The sequence below is a fragment of the Cavia porcellus genome, unplaced genomic scaffold (assembly GCF_034190915.1).
Source record: "Cavia porcellus strain 051 isolate PalLab524CR breed Dunkin Hartley unplaced genomic scaffold, mCavPor4.1 scaffold_27, whole genome shotgun sequence".
Lineage (NCBI taxonomy): Eukaryota > Metazoa > Chordata > Mammalia > Rodentia > Caviidae > Cavia > Cavia porcellus.
In genome coordinates this window covers 28,529,640-28,546,043 of record NW_026947510.1, presented here as the reverse complement: position 1 = coordinate 28,546,043, position 16,404 = coordinate 28,529,640, and positions in this window count along the sequence as shown.

Sequence of the window (16,404 nt, the reverse complement as noted above, 5' to 3'; positions counted from 1 at the left end):
CACTGCCTATCCTAATTCAGACCTATGATTCTCACCACCCCGTGATGTTTTTCTCACTCCTACTAGTGAATGTATTGTTACACACCCATACCATGCGCACCACCCCACGATGTTTTTCAGAAAACTATCCTACATTGCCACTGCATGTTTCCTGACCTCCCCATGCTGACAACCCCGTGGTGCTTTTCTCCATCCTACATTGCGACTCACTGCCTATCCTAACTCAGACCCTATGATTCACACCACCCCGTGATGTTTTTCTAACTCCTACTATTGAATGTAATGTTACACACTCATACAATGCGCACCACCCTGCGATGTTTTTCAGAAACCTATCCTACATTGCCACTGCATGTTTCCTGACCTCCACATGCTGGCCTCAACGTGGTGCTTTTCTCCATCCTACATTGCCACTCACTGCCTATCCTAATTCAGACCCTATGATTCACACCACCCCGTGATGTTTTTCTAACTCCTACTAGTGAATGTAATGTTACACACCCATATGATGCGCACCACCCCGCAATGTTTTTCAGAAACCTATCCTACATGGCCACTGCATGTTTCCTGACCTCCACATGCTGGCCTCCCCGTGGTGCTTTTCCCCATCCTACATTGCCACTCACTGCCTATCCTAATTCAGACCCTATGATTCACACCACCCCGTGATGTATTTCTCACTCCTACTAGTGAATGTAATGTTACACACCCATACAATGCGCACCACCCTGCAATGTTTTTCAGAAACCTATCCTGCATTGCCACTGCATGTTTCCTGACCTCCCCATGCTGGCCACCCCGTGTTGCTTTTCTCCATCCTACATTGCCACTCACTGCCAATCCTAATTCAGACCCTATGATTGACACCAACTCGTGATGTTTTTCTCACTCCTACTAGTGAATGAAATGTTACACACTCATACAATGCGCACCACCCTGCGAGGTTTTTCAGAAACCTATCCTACATTGCCACTGCATGTCTCCTGACCTCCCCATGCTGACCACACCGTGGTGCTTTTCTCCATCCTACCTTGCCACTCACTGCCTATCCTAATTCAGACCCTATGATTCACACCACCCCATGATATTTTTCTCTCTCCTACCAGTGAATGTAATGTTACACACCCATACAATGCGCACCACCCCGCGATGTTTTTCAGAAACCTATCCTACATTGCCACTGCATGTTTCCTGACCTCCCCATGCTGACCACCCCCTGTTGCTTTTCTCCATCCTACATTGCCACTCACTGCCTATCCTAATTCAGACACTATGATTCACACCACCCTGTGATGTATTTCTCACTCCTACTAGTGAATGTAATGTTATACACGCATACGATGAGCACCATCCCGCGATGTTTTTCAGAACCCTATCCTACATTGCCACTGCATGTTTCCTGACTTCCCCATGCTGACCACCCCGTGGTGCTTCTCTCCATCTTACTTTGCCACTCACTGCCTATACTAATTCAGACCGTATGATTAACACCACCCCGTGATGTTTTTTTAACTCCTACTACTGAATGAAATGTTACACACACATACAATGTGCACCACCCTGCGATGTTTTTCAGAAACCTATCCTACATTGCCACTGCATATGTCCTGACCTCCCCATGCTGACCACCCCGTCGTGCTTTTCTCCATCCTACATTGCCACTCACTGCCTATCCTAATTCAGACCTATGATTCACACCACCCCGTGATGTTTTTCTCACTCCTACTAGTGAATGTATTGTTACACACCCATACCATGCGCACCACCCCACGATGTTTTTCAGAAAACTATCCTACATTGCCACTGCATGTTTCCTGACCTCCCCATGCTGACAACCCCGTGGTGCTTTTCTCCATCCTACATTGCGACTCACTGCCTATCCTAACTCAGACCCTATGATTCACACCACCCCGTGATGTTTTTCTAACTCCTACTATTGAATGTAATGTTACACACTCATACAATGCGCACCACCCTGCGATGTTTTTCAGAAACCTATCCTACATTGCCACTGCATGTTTCCTGACCTCCACATGCTGGCCTCAACGTGGTGCTTTTCTCCATCCTACATTGCCACTCACTGCCTATCCTGATTCAGACCCTATGATTCACACCACCCCGTGATGTTTTTCTAACTCCTACTAGTGAATGTAATGTTACACACCCATATGATGCGCACCACCCCGCAATGTTTTTCAGAAACCTATCCTACATTGCCACTGCATGTTTCCTGACCTCCCCATGCTGACCACCCCGTGGTGCTTTTCTCCATCCTACATTGCCACTCACTGCCTATCCTAATTCAGACTCTATGATTCACACCACCCCGTGATGTTTTTCTCACTCCTACTAGTGAATGTAATCTTACACACCCATACAATGTGCACCACCCCGCGATGTTTTTCAGAAACCTATCCTACATTGCCACTGCATGTTTCCTGACCTCCCCATGCTGACCACCCGTGGTGCTTTTCTCCATCCTACATTGCCACTCACTGCCTATCCTAATTCAGACCCTATGATTCACAGCACCCCGTAATGTTTTTCTCACTCCTACTAGTGAATGTAATTTTACACACCCATACAATGCGCACCACCCCTTGATGTTTTTCAGAAACCTATCCTACATTGCCACTGCATGTGTCCTGAACTCCGCATGCTGACCACCACGTGGTGCTTTTCTCCATCCTACATTGCGACTCACTGCCTATCCTAACTCAGACCCTATGATTCACACCACCCCGTGATGTTTTTCTCACTCCTACTAGTGAATGTAATGTTACACACCCATACAATGCACACCATCCCGCGATGTTTTTAAGAAACCTATCCTACATTGCCACTGCATGTGTCCTGACCTCCCCATGCTGACCACCCCGTGGTGCATTTCTCCGTCATATATTGCCACTCACTTCCTATCCTAATTCAGACCCTATGATTCACACCACCCCGTGATGTTTTTCTCACTCCTACTATTGAATGTAAGGTACACACCCATACAATGCGCACCACCCCGCGATGTTTTTCAGAAACCTATCCGACATTGCCACTGCATGTTTCCTGACCTCCCCATGCTGACCACCCCGTGGTGCTTTTCTCCATCCTACATTGCCACTCACTGCCTATCCTAATTCAGACTCTATGATTCACACCACCCCGTGATGTTTTTCTCACTCCTACTAGTGAATGTAATGTTACACACCCATACAATGCGCACCACCACGCGATGTTTTTCAGAAACATATCCTACATTGCCATTGCATGTTTCCTGACCTCCCCATGCTGACCACCCCGTGGTGCTTTTCTCCATCCTACATTGCCACTCACTGCCTATCCTAATTCAGCCCCTATGATTCACACCACCCCGTAATGTTTTTCTCACTCCTACTAGTGAATGTAATTTTACACACCCATACAATACGCACCACCCCGCGATGTTTTTCAGAAACCTATCCTACATTGCCACTGCATGTTTCCTGACCTCCCCATGCTGACCACCCCGTGGTGCTTTTCTCCATCCTACATTGCCACTCATGCCTATCCTAATTCAGACCCTATGATTCACACCACCCCGTGATGTTTTTCTCACTCCTACTAGTGAATGTAATGTTACACACCCATACAATGCTCACCACCCTGCGATGTTTTTCAGAAACCTATCCTACATTGCCACTGCATGTTTCCTGACCTCCCCATGCTGACCACCCCGTGGTGCTTTTCTCCATCCTACATTGCCACTCATGCCTATCCTAATTCAGACCCTATGATTCACACCACCCCGTGATGTTTTTCTCACTCCTACTAGTGAATGTAATGTTACACACCCATACGATGCGCACCACCCCGCAATGTTTTTCAGAAACCTATCCTACATTGCCACTGCATGTTTCTTGACCTCCCCATGCTGACCACCCCGTGGTGCTTTTCTCCATCCTACATTGCCACTCACTGCCTATCCTAATTCAGACTCTATGATTCACACCACCCCGTGATGTTTAACTCACTCCTACTAGTGAATATAATCTTACACACTCATACAATGTGCACCACCCTGCGAGGTTTTTTAGAAACCTATCCTACAATGCCAAAGCATGTGTCTTGACCTCCCCATGCTGACCACCCAGTGGTGCTTTTCTCATTCCTACATTGCCACTCACTGCCTATACTAACTCAGACCCTATGATTCACACCACCCCGTGATGTATTTCTCACTCCTACTATTGAATATAATGTTACACACCCATACAATGCACACCGTCCCGCGATGTTTTTCAGAAACCTATCCTACATTGCCACTGCATGTGTCCTGACCTCCCCATGCTGATCACCCCGTGGTGCATTTCTCCATCCTACATTGCCACTCACTGCCTTTCCTAATTTAGACACTATGATTCACACCACCCCGTGATGTTTTTCAAACTCCTACTAGTGAATGTAATGTTACACACCCATACAATGCGCACCACCCCGCAATGTTTTTCAGAATACTATCCTACATTGCCACTGCATGTTTCCTGACCTCCCCATGCTGACCACCCCGTGGTGCTTTTCTCCATCCTACATTGCCACTCACTGCCTATACTAATTAAGACCCTATGATACACACCACCCCGTGATGTTTTTGTAACTCCTACTAGTGAATGAAATGTTACACACTCATGCAATGCGCACCACCCTGCGATGTTTTTCAGAAACCTATCCTACATTGCCACTGTATATGTCCTGACCTCCCCATGCTGACCACCCCGTCGTGCTTTTCTCCATCCTACATTGCCACTCACTGCCTATCCTAAATCAGACCCTATGATTCACACCACCCCGTAATGTTTTTCTCACTCCTACTAGTGAATGTATTGTTACACACCCATACCATGCGCACCACCCCACGATGTTTTTCAGAAACCTATCCTACATTGCCACTGCATGTGTCCTGACCTCCCCATGCTGACAACCCCGTGGTGCTTTTCTCCATCCTACATTGCGACTCACTGCCTATCCTAACTCAGACCCTATGATTCACACCACCCCGTGATGTTTTTCTCACTCCTACTTGTGAATGTAATGTTACCCACCCATACAATGCACACCATCCCGCGATGTTTTTCAGAAACCTATCCTACATTGCCACTGCATGTGTCCTGACCTCCCCATGCTGACCACCCCGTGGTGCTTTTCTCCATCATACATTGCCACTCACTACCTATGCTAACTCAGACCCTATGATTCACACCACCCCGTGATGTTTTTCTCACTCCTACTATTGAATGTAAGGTACACACCCATACAATGCGCACCACCCCGCGATGTTTTTCAGAAACCTATCCGACATTGCCACTGCATGTTTCCTGACCTCCCCATGCTGACCACCCCGTGGTGCTTTTCTCCATCCTACATTGCCACTCACTGCCTATCCTAATTCAGACTCTATGATTCACACCACCCCGTGATGTTTTTCTCACTCCTACTAGTGAATGTAATGTTACACACCAATACAATGCGCACCACCACGCGATGTTTTTCAGAAACATATCCTACATTGCCATTCATGTTTCCTGACCTCCCCATGCTGACCACCCCGTGGTGCTTTTCTCCATCCTACATTGCCACTCACTGCCTATCCTAATTCAGCCCCTATGATTCACACCACCCCGTAATGTTTTTATCACTCCTACTTGTGAATGTAATTTTACACACCCATACAATACGCACCAATCCGCGATGTTTTTCAGAAACCTATCCTACATTGCCACTGCATGTGTCCTGAACTCCGCATGCTGACCACCACGTGGTGCTTTTCTCCATCTTACATTGCCACTCACTGCCTATCCTAATTCAGACCCTATGATTCACACCACCCCGTGATGTTTTTCTCACTCCTACTATTGAATGTAATGTTACACACTCATACAATGCGCACCACCCTGCGAGGTTTTTTAGAAACCTATCCTACAATGCCAAAGCATGTGTCCTGACCTCCCCATGCTGACCACCCAGTGGTGCTTTTCTCCATCCTACATTGCCACTCACTGCCTATACTAACTCAGACCCTATGATTCACACCAACCCGTGATGTATTTCTCACTCCTACTAGTGAATGTAATGTTACACACCCATACAATGCACACCATCCCACGATGTTTTTCAGAAACCTATCCTACATTGCCACTGCATGTTTCCTGACCTCCCCATGCTGACCACCCCCTGGTGCTTTTCTCCATCCTACATTGCCACTCACTGCCTATCCTAATTCAGACCCTATGATTCACACCACCCCGTGATGTTTTTCTCACTCCTACTAGTGAATGTAATGTTACACACCCATACGATGCTCACCACCCTGCGATGTTTTTCAGAAACCTATCCTACATTGCCACTGCATGTTTCCTGACCTCCACATGCTGGCCTCAACGTGGTGCTTTTCTCCATCCTACATTGCCACTCACTGCCTATCCTAATTCAGACCCTATGATTCACACCACCCCGTGATGTTTTTCTAACTCCTACTAGTGAATGAAATGTTACACACCCATATGATGCGCACCACCCCACGATGTTTTTCAGAAACCTATCCTACATTGCCACTGCATGTTTCCTGACCTCCCCATGCTGACCACCCCGTGGTGCTTTTCTCCATCCTACATTGCCACTCACTGCCTATCCTAATTCAGACTCTATGATTCACACCACCCCGTGATGTTTTTCTCAGTGCTACTAGTGAATGTAATCTTACACACCCATACAATGCGCACCACCCCGCGATGTTTTTCAGAAACCTATCCTACATTGCCAGTGCATGTTTCCTGACCTCCCCATGCTGACCACCCGTGGTTCTTTTCTCCATCCTACATTGCCACTCACTGCCTATCCTAATTCAGACCCTATGATTCACAGCACCCCGTAATGTTTTTCTCACTCCTACTAGTGAATGTAATTTTACACACCCATACAATGCGCACCACCACTTGATGTTTTTCAGAAACCTATCCTACATTGCCACTGCATGTGTCCTGAACTCCGCATGCTGACCACCACGTGGTGCTTTTCTCCATCCTACATTGCCACTCACTGCCTATCCTAATTCAGACCCTATTATTCACACCACCCCGAGATGTTTTTCTCACTCCTACTATTGAATGTAATGTTACACACTCATACAATGCGCACCACCCTGCGAGGTTTTTTACAAAACTATCCTACTATGCCAAAGCATGTGTCCTGACCTCCCCATGCTGACAACCCAGTGGTGCTTTTCTCCATCCTACATTGCCACTCACTGCCTATGCTAATTCAGACCCTATGATTCACACCACCCTGTGATGTTTTTCTCACTCCTACTAGTGAATGTAATGTTACACACCCATACAATGCACACCATCCCGCGATGTTTTTCAGAAACCTATCCTACATTGCCACAGCATGTGTCCTGACCTCCCCGTGGTGACCACCCCGTGGTGCTTTTCTCCATCCTACATGGCCACTCACTGCCTATCCTAATTCAGACCCTATGAATCACAAAACCCCGTGATGTTTTTCTCACTCCTACTAGTGAATCCAATATTACACACCCATACAATGCGCACCACCCTGCGATGTTTTTCAGAAAGCTATCCTATATTGCCACTGAATATGTCCTGACCTCCCCATGCTGACCACCCCGTGGTGCTTTTCTCCATCCTACTTTGCCACTCACTACCTATCCTAATTCAGACCCTAGGATTCACACCACCAAGTGATGTTTTTCTCACTCCTACTAGTGAATGTAATATTCCACACCCATACAATGAGCACCACCCCGCGATGTTTTTCAGAAACCTATCCTACATTGCCACTGCATGTGTCCTGACCTCCCCATGCTGACCACCCCGTGGTGCTTTTCTCCATCCTACATTGCCACTCACTGCCTATCCTAATTCAGACCGTATGATTCACACCACCCCGTGATGTTTTTCTCACTCCTACTAGTGAATGTAATGTTACACACCCATACAATGCGCACCACACCGCGATGTTTTTCAGAAACCTATCCAAAATGTCCACTGCATGTTTCCTGACCTCCCCATGCTGACCACTCCGTGGTGCTATTCTCCATCCTACATTGCCACTCACTGCCTATCCTAAATCAGACCCTATGATTCACACCACCCCGTGATGTTTTTCTCACTCCTACTAGTGAAGGTAATGTTACACACACATACCATGCGCACCACCCCACGATGTTTTTCAGAAACCTATCCTACATTGCCACTGCATGTGTCCTGACCTCCCCATTCTGACCACCCCGTGGTGCTTTTCTCCATCCTACTTTGCCACTCACTGCCTATCCTAATTCAGACCCTATGATTCACACCACCAAGTGATGTTTTTCTCACTCCTACTAGTGAATGTAATATTCCACACCCATACAATGAGCACCACCCCGCGATGTTTTTCAGAAAACTATCCTACATTGCCACTGCATGTGTCCTGACCTCCCCATGCTGACCACCCCGTGGTGCTTTTCTCCATCCTACATTGCCACTCACTGCCTATCCTAATTCAGACCGTATGATTCACAACACGCCGTGATGTTTTTCTCACTCCTACTAGTGAATGTAATGTTACACACCCATACAATGCGCACCACACCGCGATGTTTTTCAGAAACCTATCCAAAATGTCCACTGCATGTTTCCTGACCTCCCCATGCTGACCACCCCGTGGTGCTATTCTCCATCCTACATTGCCACTCACTGCCTATCCTAAATCAGACCCTATGATTCACACCACCCCGTGATGTTTTTCTCACTCCTACTAGTGAAGGTAATGTTACACACCCATACGATGCGCACCACCCCGCGATGCTTTTCACAAGCCTATCCTACATTGCCACTGCATGTTTCCTGACCTCCCCATGCTGACCACCCCGTGGTGCTTTTCTCCATCCTACATTGCCACTCACTGCCCATCCTAATTCAGACTCTATGATTCACACCACCCCGTGATGTTTTTCTCACTCCTACTAGTGAATGTAATGTTACACACACATTCAATGCGCACCACCCCGCGATGTTTTTCAGAAACCTATCCTACATTGCCACTGCATGTTTCCTGACCTCCCCATGCTGACCACCCCGTGGTGCTTTTCTCCATCCTACATTGCCACTCACTGCCTATCCTAATTTAGACACTATGATTCACACCACCCCGTGATTTTTTCAAACTCCTACTAGTGAATGTAATGTTACACACCCATACAATGCGCACCACGCCACAATGTTTTTCAGAAACCTATCCTACATTGCCAGTGCATGTTTCCTGACCTCCCCATGCTGACCACCCAGTGGTGCTTTTCTCCATCCTACATGGCCACTCACTGCCTATCCTAATTCAGACCCTATGATTCACACCACCCCGTGATGTTTTTCTCACTCCTACTAGTGAATCCAATGTTACACACTCATACAATGCGCACCCCCCTGCGATGTTTTTCAGAAACCTACCCTATGTTGCCACAGCATGTGTCCTGTCCTCCCCATGGTGACCACCCCGTGGTGCTTTTCTCCATCCTAAATTGCCACTCACTGCCTATCCTAATTCAGACCTATGATTCACACCACCCTGTGATGTTTTTCTCACTCCTACTAGTGAATGTAATGTTACACACCCATACCATGCGCACCACCCCGCAATGTTTTTCAGAAACCTATCCTACATTGCCACTGCATGTGTCCTGACCTCCCCATGCTGACCACCCCGTGGTGCTTTTCTCCATCCTACATTGCCACTCACTGCCTATCCTAATTCAGACCCTATGATTCACACCACCAAGTGATGTTTTTCTCACTCCTACTAGTGAATGTAATATTCCACACCCATACAATGAGCACCACCCCGCGATGTTTTTCAGAAACCTATCCAAAATATCCACTGCATGTTTCCTGACCTCCCCATGCTGACCACCCCGTGGTGCTATTCTCCATCCTACATTGCCACTCACTGCCTATCCTAAATCAGACCCTATGATTCACACCACCCCGTGATGTTTTTCTCACTCCTACTAGTGAAGGTAATGTTACACACACATACCATGCGCACCACCCCACGATGTTTTTCAGAAACCTATCCTACATTGCCACTGCATGTTTCCTGACCTCAACATGCTGGCCACCCCGTGGTGCTTTTCTCCATCCTACATTGTCACTCACTGCCTATCCTAATTCAGACCCTATGATTCACCCCACCCCGTGAAGATTATCTCACTCCTACTAGTGAATGTACTGTTACACACACATACGATGCGCACCACCCCGCGATGTTTTTCAGAAACCTATCCTACATTGCCACTGCATGTTTCCTGACCTCCCCATGCTGGCCACCCCGTGGTGCTTTTCTCCATCCTACATTGCCACTCACTGCCTATCCTAATTCAGACCCTATGATTCACAGCACCCCGTGATGTTTTTCTCACTCCTACTAGTGAATGTGATGTTAAACACTCATACAATGCGCACCACCCTGCGAAGTTTTTCAGAAACCTATCCTACATTGCCACTGCATGTGTCCTGACCTCCCCATGCTGACCACCCCGTGGTGCTTTTCTCCATCCAACATTGTCACTCACTGCCTATCCTAATTCAGACCCTATGATTCACACCACCCCGTGATGTTTTTCTCACTACTACTAGTAAATGTAATGTTACACAACCATACAATGCGCACCACCCTGCGAGGTTTTTTAGAAACCTATCCTACAATGCCAAAGCATGTGTCCTGACCTCCCCATGCTGACCACCCAGTGGTGCTTTTCTCCATCCTACATTGCCACTCACTGCCTATACTAACTCAGACCCTATGATTCACACCAACCTGTGATGTATTTCTCACTCCTACTAGTGAATGTAATGTTACACACCCATACAATGCACACCATCCCACGATGTTTTTCAGAAACCTATCCTACATTGCCACTGCATGTTTCCTGACCTCCCCATGCTGACCACCCCCTGGTGCTTTTCTCCATCCTACATTGCCACTCACTGCCTATCCTAATTCAGACCCTATGATTCACACCACCCCGTGATGTTTTTCTCACTCCTACTAGTGAATGTAATGTTACACACCCATACGATGCTCACCACCCTGCGATGTTTTTCAGAAACCTATCCTACATTGCCACTGCATGTTTCCTGACCTCCACATGCTGGCCTCAACGTGGTGCTTTTCTCCATCCTACATTGCCACTCACTGCCTATCCTAATTCAGACCCTATGATTCACACCACCCCGTGATGTTTTTCTAACTCCTACTAGTGAATGTAATGTTACACACCCATATGATGCGCACCACCCCACGATGTTTTTCAGAAACCTATCCTACATTGCCACTGCATGTTTCCTGACCTCCCCATGCTGACCACCCCGTGGTGCTTTTCTCCATCATACATTGCCACTCACTGCCTATCCTAATTCAGACTCTATGATTCACACCACCCCGTGATGTTTTTCTCAGTGCTACTAGTGAATGTAATCTTACACACCCATACAATGCGCACCACCCCGCGATGTTTTTCAGAAACCTATCCTACATTGCCAGTGCATGTTTCCTGACCTCCCCATGCTGACCACCCGTGGTTCTTTTCTCCATCCTACATTGCCACTCACTGCCTATCCTAATTCAGACCCTATGATTCACAGCACCCCGTAATGTTTTTCTCACTCCTACTAGTGAATGTAATTTTACACACCCATACAATGCGCACCACCACTTGATGTTTTTCAGAAACCTATCCTACATTGCCACTGCATGTGTCCTGAACTCCGCATGCTGACCACCACGTGGTGCTTTTCTCCATCCTACATTGCCACTCACTGCCTATCCTAATTCAGACCCTATTATTCACACCACCCCGAGATGTTTTTCTCACTCCTACTATTGAATGTAATGTTACACACTCATACAATGCGCACCACCCTGCGAGGTTTTTTACAAAACTATCCTACTATGCCAAAGCATGTGTCCTGACCTCCCCATGCTGACAACCCAGTGGTGCTTTTCTCCATCCTACATTGCCACTCACTGCCTATGCTAATTCAGACCCTATGATTCACACCACCCTGTGATGTTTTTCTCACTCCTACTAGTGAATGTAATGTTACACACCCATACAATGCACACCATCCCGCGATGTTTTTCAGAAACCTATCCTACATTGCCACAGCATGTGTCCTGACCTCCCCGTAGTGACCACCCCGTGGTGCTTTTCTCCATCCTACATGGCCACTCACTGCCTATCCTAATTCAGACCCTATGAATCACAAAACCCCGTGATGTTTTTCTCACTCCTACTAGTGAATCCAATATTACACACCCATACAATGCGCACCACCCTGCGATGTTTTTCAGAAAGCTATCCTATATTGCCACTGAATATGTCCTGACCTCCCCATGCTGACCACCCCGTGGTGCTTTTCTCCATCCTACTTTGCCACTCACTACCTATCCTAATTCAGACCCTAGGATTCACACCACCAAGTGATGTTTTTCTCACTCCTACTAGTGAATGTAATATTCCACACCCATACAATGAGCACCACCCCGCGATGTTTTTCAGAAACCTATCCTACATTGCCACTGCATGTGTCCTGACCTCCCCATGCTGACCACCCCGTGGTGCTTTTCTCCATCCTACATTGCCACTCACTGCCTATCCTAATTCAGACCGTATGATTCACACCACCCCGTGATGTTTTTCTCACTCCTACTAGTGAATGTAATGTTACACACCCATACAATGCGCACCACACCGCGATGTTTTTCAGAAACCTATCCAAAATGTCCACTGCATGTTTCCTGACCTCCCCATGCTGACCACCCCGTGGTGCTATTCTCCATCCTACATTGCCACTCACTGCCTATCCTAAATCAGACCCTATGATTCACACCACCCCGTGATGTTTTTCTCACTCCTACTAGTGAAGGTAATGTTACACACACATACCATGCGCACCACCCCACGATGTTTTTCAGAAACCTATCCTACATTGCCACTGCATGTGTCCTGACCACCCCATTCTGACCACCCCGTGGTGCTTTTCTCCATCCTACTTTGCCACTCACTGCCTATCCTAATTCAGACCCTATGATTCACACCACCAAGTGATGTTTTTCTCACTCCTACTAGTGAATGTAATATTCCACACCCATACAATGAGCACCACCCCGCGATGTTTTTCAGAAAACTATCCTACATTGCCACTGCATGTGTCCTGACCTCCCCATGCTGACCACCCCGTGGTGCTTTTCTCCATCCTACATTGCCACTCACTGCCTATCCTAATTCAGACCGTATGATTCACAACACGCCGTGATGTTTTTCTCACTCCTACTAGTGAATGTAATGTTACACACCCATACAATGCGCACCACACCGCGATGTTTTTCAGAAACCTATCCAAAATGTCCACTGCATGTTTCCTGACCTCCCCATGCTGACCACCCCGTGGTGCTATTCTCCATCCTACATTGCCACTCACTGCCTATCCTAAATCAGACCCTATGATTCACACCACCCCGTGATGTTTTTCTCACTCCTACTAGTGAAGGTAATGTTACACACCCATACGATGCGCACCACCCCGCGATGCTTTTCACAAGCCTATCCTACATTGCCACTGCATGTTTCCTGACCTCCCCATGCTGACCACCCCGTGGTGCTTTTCTCCATCCTACATTGCCACTCACTGCCCATCCTAATTCAGACTCTATGATTCACACCACCCCGTGATGTTTTTCTCACTCCTACTAGTGAATGTAATGTTACACACACATTCAATGCGCACCACCCCGCGATGTTTTTCAGAAACCTATCCTACATTGCCACTGCATGTTTCCTGACCTCCCCATGCTGACCACCCCGTGGTGCTTTTCTCCATCCTACATTGCCACTCACTGCCTATCCTAATTTAGACACTATGATTCACACCACCCCGTGATTTTTTCAAACTCCTACTAGTGAATGTAATGTTACACACCCATACAATGCGCACCACGCCACAATGTTTTTCAGAAACCTATCCTACATTGCCAGTGCATGTTTCCTGACCTCCCCATGCTGACCACCCAGTGGTGCTTTTCTCCATCCTACATGGCCACTCACTGCCTATCCTAATTCAGACCCTATGATTCACACCACCCCGTGATGTTTTTCTCACTCCTACTAGTGAATCCAATGTTACACACTCATACAATGCGCACCCCCCTGCGATGTTTTTCAGAAACCTACCCTATGTTGCCACAGCATGTGTCCTGTCCTCCCCATGGTGACCACCCCGTGGTGCTTTTCTCCATCCTAAATTGCCACTCACTGCCTATCCTAATTCAGACCTATGATTCACACCACCCTGTGATGTTTTTCTCACTCCTACTAGTGAATGTAATGTTACACACCCATACCATGCGCACCACCCCGCAATGTTTTTCAGAAACCTATCCTACATTGCCACTGCATGTGTCCTGACCTCCCCATGCTGACCACCCCGTGGTGCTTTTCTCCATCCTACATTGCCACTCACTGCCTATCCTAATTCAGACCCTATGATTCACACCACCAAGTGATGTTTTTCTCACTCCTACTAGTGAATGTAATATTCCACACCCATACAATGAGCACCACCCCGCGATGTTTTTCAGAAACCTATCCAAAATATCCACTGCATGTTTCCTGACCTCCCCATGCTGACCACCCCGTGGTGCTATTCTCCATCCTACATTGCCACTCACTGCCTATCCTAAATCAGACCCTATGATTCACACCACCCCGTGATGTTTTTCTCACTCCTACTAGTGAAGGTAATGTTACACACACATACCATGCGCACCACCCCACGATGTTTTTCAGAAACCTATCCTACATTGCCACTGCATGTTTCCTGACCTCAACATGCTGGCCACCCCGTGGTGCTTTTCTCCATCCTACATTGTCACTCACTGCCTATCCTAATTCAGACCCTATGATTCACCCCACCCCGTGAAGATTATCTCACTCCTACTAGTGAATGTACTGTTACACACACATACGATGCGCACCACCCCGCGATGTTTTTCAGAAACCTATCCTACATTGCCACTGCATGTTTCCTGACCTCCCCATGCTGGCCACCCCGTGGTGCTTTTCTCCATCCTACATTGCCACTCACTGCCTATCCTAATTCAGACCCTATGATTCACAGCACCCCGTGATGTTTTTCTCACTCCTACTAGTGAATGTGATGTTAAACACTCATACAATGCGCACCACCCTGCGAAGTTTTTCAGAAACCTATCCTACATTGCCACTGCATGTGTCCTGACCTCCCCATGCTGACCACCCCGTGGTGCTTTTCTCCATCCAACATTGTCACTCACTGCCTATCCTAATTCAGACCCTATGATTCACACCACCCCGTGATGTTTTTCTCACTACTACTAGTAAATGTAATGTTACACAACCATACAATGCGCACCACCCCACGATGTTTTTCAGAAACCTATCCTACATTGCCACTGCATGTTTCCTGACCTCCCCATGCGGACCACCCCGTGGTGCTTTTCTCCATCCTACATTGCGACTCACTGCCTATCCTAACACAGACCCTATGATTCACACCAACCCGAGATGTTTTTCTCACTCCTACTAGAGAATGTAATGTTACACACCCATACAATGCGCACCACCCCTCTATGTTTTCGGAAACCTGTCCTACATTGCCACTGCATGTTTCCTGACCTCTCCATGCTGACCTCCCCGTGGTGCTTTTCTCCATCCTACATTGCCACTCACTGCCTATCCTAATTCAGACCCTATGATTCACACCACCCCGTGATGTTTTTCTCACTCCTACTAATGAATGTAATGTTACACACTCATACAATGCGCACCACCCTGCGAGGTTTTTTAGAAACCTATCCTACAATGCCAAAGCATGTGTCCTGACCTCCCCATGCTGACAACCCAGTGGTGCTTTTCTCCATCCTACATTGCCACTCACTGCCTATACTAACTCAGACCCTATGATTCACACTACCCCGTGATGTATTTCTCACTCCTACTAGTGAATGTAATGTTACACACCCATACAGTGCACACCATCTCGCGATGTTTTTCAGAAACCTATGCTACATTGCCACTGCATGTGTCCTGACCTCCCCATGCTGACCACCCCGTGGTGCTTTTCTCCATCCTACATTGCCACTCACTGCCTATCCTAATTTAGACACTATGATTCACACCACCCCGTGATGTTTTTCAAACTCCTACTTGTGAATGTAATGTTACACACCCATACAATGCGCACCACCCCGCAATGTTTTTCAGAAACCTATCCTACATTGCCACTGCATGTTTCCTGACCTCCCCATGCTGACCACCCCGTGGTGCTTTTCTCCTAC